This window comes from Haliotis cracherodii, unplaced genomic scaffold, assembly GCF_022045235.1.
Source record: "Haliotis cracherodii isolate W230 unplaced genomic scaffold, xgHalCrac1.p SCAF_15, whole genome shotgun sequence".
NCBI classification, from domain to species: domain Eukaryota; kingdom Metazoa; phylum Mollusca; class Gastropoda; order Lepetellida; family Haliotidae; genus Haliotis; species Haliotis cracherodii.
Window position 1 is genome coordinate 10,919,096 of NW_027266270.1, and position 6,654 is coordinate 10,925,749.

The following is a 6,654-nucleotide window of genomic DNA, read 5'->3' on the forward strand; positions in this document are numbered from 1 at the left end:
TCGCCCAAAAATGTTATTTCCACAAGATTACATGATCAATACCTACAAGTATGTGGAGAAAATAAAATAGAAGATATTCAAAATGCGCTTAATTTCAAATCATCGACTTTCAATTGAAAAGGGAAGATGGAACATAACATCGTCAGCAAATAGATCACGTCCATTATATGATACGAGACACGTCGGTGTTGAGTATCAGTTTGTAATAATGTGTCCATTTTTTAAAGAAAAGGGATATATTTGTCTCCCATTATATTATCGTAAATATCCAAACATTGCGAATTTTGACCTCCAATTGTCCGCTACAAAACAGGATTGTTAAAGCAATTAAGTAACTTTTCTAAAGTTATTATGCAAAAAGTTAGATAACATGTTGGCTGACAGTTTGTACCAACTAGTATGTGTTATGCTACAACACTGTCTGTCCTGTTGATGCCATCACAATTTGTACTTGCACAGACCACGGGCTGGAAGTATCAAGTTCAGTTCAATATGTCCCTGGTATATTACTTGTGTTTGTTTGTTGGTTGTTGTTTTTAACGCCGCAATCAGCAATATTTCAGCTATATGACGCCGGTCTGTAGATAATTTGAGTTTGGACCAGATAATCCAGTGATTGACATCATGAGCATCGATCCATGCAATTGGGATACGATGACATGCATCAACCAAGTCAGCGAGCCTGACCATCCGATCCCGTTAGTCGCCTCGTACGACAAGAATAGTTGCCTTTTACAAGCACAGTCGCCTTTTACGACAAGCATAGTCGCCTTTTACGGCAAGCATTATTTGTGAGATTCTCTGAGATGACTGACTTCTTCCCTACATACATAACAGTTAATCAAAGCAGATATTGAGGCCGTAGTACCCGAAAACAATTGATATAGGTTGTGTGTGCATTTAGAACTGATAAAAAAATAGCAGTACTCATTAAAGGACAACAAACATCCCTCCGTCGACATTGTGTCGAAATTGATAACGAGTCCAAAGGTCTTAGAGTATAGGCACAAATATGCTACACGTACTTCCCATGACAATACTCCTAAATATCACCGGACAATGATTTACAACCGACCATTGGTCAAGTCGTCAAACAAACGTATCAAAGGGGACACAGTCAGTCTGTGTACGTACCAGATATACAAACACAACGGTGATCTAACGTCCGTTTAATTACCCCTTTTACACAGCGTATTGCTTGGCATGTGCAGGTGTGATGGGGAAATCCCCCGGCAATTAACAATGATTGCGGTGATATGAACAACGTCTTGTGACGTAATGGACAAGGTCCGCCGCTAATTATATATGTATATCTCTTACGAGTACTCTGCATATTCAAGGAGTCTATGAGATATACATGCACTCAACGGGTATATTCCTGACTGCAAATTGACAAAATCCGGTGAAAAATGTATGAGAGTACAGGAATTTCCAAAGGAAATATTCTGCTTAAAGGTTTACATGAATGCATGTTGGTGGCGGTGGGGAGGGGATGTGTATTTTATTTTATTATTTAACTATAGTGCAGCCTTGCTTGACAACGGTATAATGATCTATACAGAAACGTCACCTTTACAGTAAATAAAGAAGTTATCCATAGATTGTGTCTACTTTGCCATCCGTCAACTTCTAAGTTATACAGGATTGTCGGGTAGCCTAGTGGTTAAAGCGTTCGCCCGTTACGCTTAAGACCCGGGTTCGATTCCCGACATGGGTACAATGTGTGAAGCCCATTTCTGGTGTCCCCCGCCGTGGTGTTGCTGCATGGAATATTGCTAAAAGCAGCGTAAAACCATACTCACTCACTCACTCTCTAAGTAATGTCTATCACACAATTATAGTGCAAGGTGCATGGTGTTTATATGTTTATTTTATAAATAGCTTTGATGTGTATTTCCTTTCGTTATTTAACTATCGTGCTTAAGGTGTATTAGATCATTTATGTGAAATGTTGGTTTTTTTTTAAAGATTTTGATGTCTCGTAGGCCAATGTTGGCCGACCGCTGTGCATTTAACACTCTCATTTTATGTATTTTCAGTCTGTACAGCGGGTGAAATTCTGATAAAACATTCTTCTTCTTTAGAATGCGTTTATATTCACCAGGAATGAATGAATCCATCAACATCCAGACTTAATATACAATAAACCAAATATATACATTCCACTATACAACACAAACAATATAACTAATAATATACCACTACAAGACTAGAACCCTTGACATTTAGCGGGACAGGCGACCACTCTATCACCAATTGGCTACCTACCCACTGTGGACTCTTATTCAAAAACATTATTTATAAAGCACTTACTACTTATAGTTTGAGTTACAGAACATCTGACATCTTCATCAAGTGTTACCATGGTGACATAATACCTTGACAATGACGAAGCATTATTAGGTCGTGACTAAAGGTTGAGTAGGCCGCTCGCGCATGAATGTCAGGGGCACACGGCTTGACCCAATACTTGCCTAAGTTCGATCCATCCGACCACGATCCACCCTCCTCCTCCTATTCCCCTCCCCTCCCGGCACACATACGACATCTCGGTAACCTACCATTGCATATTGAGACCGACCGATACACCGAGCCCCCCCCCCCCCCCCCTTTGTATCAAAGAATATGTAAATATTGTTTATACTCTAAAGAACAAAATGCTCCCCCCACTTATGTTGAAGATGAATGTCATTTCTTAATCGATTGTAACTTTTATGATGATTTACGCTTTGATCTTTTACAAGAAGTTTTTGCTATTAATAGAGATTTTTAAAATTTCGGTAGCTTAGATAAATTGATTTTTATCATGCAAGAGGAATCACCGCGTCACATTTTAGCTAAATGTCTGTATCATATGTTTAAAAGAAGGCAAAACTATAAACGTTTAATATAATTGTTGTTGTTATAATTGCTATTATTATCATATTTAAAAATTAAAACATCCATTTTACTTTTATTATTATTTGTACATCTATTTTGTGTTTCTTTTCACAAATAATACGTGTGTATTTTAATGCCTCTTAAGCCTCTCTCTCTCTCTCTTTCTCTCTCTGTCTCTCTCTCCCTTTCTCTCTCTCTCTCTCTCTCTCTCTCTCTCTCTCTTGCACTTGCAAGTTAACACGTGTTCATAAGACGCACCTCTCGGTTTCAATGACGATTTCGTCATTCAAATCACCCCTACCCTGCCTTCCAATATACAACCCCCAGCTCTCCACTCCGCCCCAGACCTTAAGATACCCCCACCAGACATCATTCATCCCCCGTCACCCCGAAATGTGCCACACAGTCCCCCTCTCCCACCCCCAAAGCACTTTAACCCCTCCCAACCATGTCAACGCATAACACATACTATCCTTTGTCTTTAACCCCCCCCCCCCCCCCCCCCTGTACTTGTCGCGTCACGAAATCGTCGTCTTGAGATAAGACTGTGGACCAGGAAGGCGCGGCTGGCCACATACATACCTGTGTTTGTACCTGAGCCAGCGTTTTGTCATTGCCGTGCCGGCAGTATATAAACCCAGCAAGTCAAGGGCGTGAGTCAGCACATATGTGTCTGTTCCGCGTGACGGGGACAGTGACACGTGCTACGCTACGGTGGAATTGGTCTGCGGCCACCAATATCAATGTGGAAATGCCCGTCCTTCTCTACATCACGTATATAATATTTGGTTTAATTTATCAAGGTCGTTAAGACCTCCTTGTAGGATATAACAGTGCCAAAACGTGGGAAGCCGTCTTATAAAAAAGGATCTTCGCATCTATTTAAACTTTTGTATGTTAGTCAATTCGGAAATATATATATATACGTATATATATATATATTTATTTATTTATCTTAAAACGAACAAAATCGTGTTTCTTTGCACCGATTTCAACCTTTGAGGTGTGTTTGTCGGATTCAATATTTCAGAAATTGAGGTTTCTGGAAACATATTTCTTCGTAATGTATGGCTTCAAGAAGAGGTATGTCATGTCACGATGACCCATGATTTAAGATACATCATATACTGGTATACCGCTAGTAACAACTAGCCCTGGTAACAATTAACTGTGTTTGGATACCTGCATGTACTGTATCATATACTGGTATACCGTCATATCATACGTGAAGATCCGGGTTAGAATTGGTCTTCAGCAACACTGCTGGTCGGAGGAGGCTATACTAACGGGAACGGGTGGTTAGGCTCGCTGACTTTGTTGATGCATGTCATTGTATCGCGATGCTCATTATGTCAATCACTGGATTGTCGGTTCAAACTTGATTATTTACAGACCGCCGTCATATAGCTGGAATATTGCTGAGTGTGGCGTTAAACAACAAACAAACAAAAACAAACAAACAAACAAACAAAACATAACCAAACCATCAAATCTTCAGGTCAGCAACAGACCTTTATGGATCCACCCATTCCAAGTGCATGTGTCCCCAGATCCCCAGACCATCCATTCCTATTGCATGTGTCCCCAGATCCCCAGACCATCCATTCCAAGTGCATGTGTCCCCAGATCCCCAGTCCACCAATTCCAAGTGCATGTGTCCCCAGATCTCCAGACCATCCATTCCAAGTGCATGTGTCCTCAGGTCCCCAGACCATCCATTCCAAGTGCATGTGTCCCCAGGTCCCCAGACCATCCATTCCAAGTGCATGTGTCCCCAGATTCCCAGACCATCCATTCCAAGTGCATGTGTTTAAAGGAAAATCCCCAGACCGCCGTTAAATTAACTTTGCTTGCGAGGTCCGGAAGCTCTTAAACATTGGGGATGCGTATATAGAATAGACTAAGACCATACATGCCCTAACACTATCCACACAAAGATAATGCAAGGTGTTTAAAGTATACCTTAACATGCATGTGCAGTTGTTTCTTCATATATATATACCAGAATACCAGCAAGAGACTTCCATTTTGTTAAAATCCACATACACCTAAAACACACACACACACACACACACACACACACATATACATGTATGTACATACTCTTCCAAACTAGATTATTTAAAGACCGTCGTCATATAACTGGAATATTGCTGAGTGAGGTGTTAAACAAACAAACAAACAAACAAACGTTATATGAATATGTTAAATACAAAGCGACCTAGACCAGACAAACCAGTGACTGAAAGCATGAGCACGTGACCACCTAATCCCCATGGTCGACTCTGGTCAACGTGAGACACCAGCACCTGTATTCTGACGCGGATTCCCTGAATGACGTGCACCTTGAAGACGCTTTGACCTGTTCACGCAAATATTCACGGGACTTGTTAAACGTGTGAAGATTATATCTGTCTATATTTTCGGCTATCAAAAATGTAATAACAGAAAGTGCAGGTAGAATGTGCCGTGCATTAGCCATTGTTTTTATTGATGTCTCGTTACGTGCGTCTTATCACGTATCACGAGTGCTTGGCGCAAGTTGAATATACAAGTCTATACGCCAAAGAGATTTGTTTGCATACAGTTTCATACTGTGACTATACATACTCAACCCCAGTCGAGCGTTAGGTTTGCACTCATAGAAAGAGATATACAAAGCTAACACACACAAAAACAATTAAATAACTTGTCAATTTCTTATACTTTCAAAACACATATAATATACGGCTATAGCCACGCGGCCTAGAAAGTCTCATATACTCATGCATGATATTTACGCAACTCGGCAAATTCCGAGTGGGTTAGACAGGCAAGCACTTTGACCGATAACTATGAATTGTGATAAATCTGATTACCCGTCTAACGCTAAATATCACGTGACATTATGACTGCCCCTTGATCCCTATCCAGTGTCACGTGACACTGCACTTTTTGAAAGTGTTAAAAATCTTTAAAAAATTAAGAATATATATTTCAGTGCTCCAAATACATACCCACCCTCTGCACGAGGGAAAGGTGAAGTGATCTAGTATTTGACGTGTTGAATTAAACACGATCAGCACTGGTTTCTCGTGTTTTAGAGAATATTTAGGTTTTAACCTCTAGCGTTAATGAAGAATTTACGGTAAGCTGAAAGCAGGAATATGTCAAGTCTGTCTTGTACAAATGTGTTTAAACTTTTCCCCTGAATCAATACTAGATCACTTAAAACCATCTTGATATTACACACAAAGGTCTTTCGAAATGCTGGCATATTTACATTATAAATTTAAAAAGGGTTTCACGTTGTAAGAAAATATTTTAAAAGTAGTTAAGACGGTTTACGTTAAGCGTAGACGAAGTCAATCACACCTAATTGCCACCTACTTTTATGTTGGGGCACGCCTCCATGAATAAATAGCGATAGATTTGAGATGGTTTCGGGGTTGAACAATCTGATCCCCCCCACTCGCTAGTGAAAGTCACAACATACATGTCAATGACCCGCCGGAGCCGGTCAATGCAAATATGCTCGAACGAAAAGGATAGAATACATTCAGTTTATCAACACAGTCTGATATACATTACTGAATAAACAAACAGGGACACGCTGACGACAAACACGGACCTGAACACTTGTGACTTGGGTACCCTGACTGGCGGGGCTCGGGGATGGTGTTGGGCGGAGAACAGGCGTGATATTAAAGTGGGGGTGGGGGTGGGGGTGGGGGGTGATCAGGGGGTAGTGTGGTCACATTATACTGTAGAAGTTGTCGCTTGATAAGTATTATC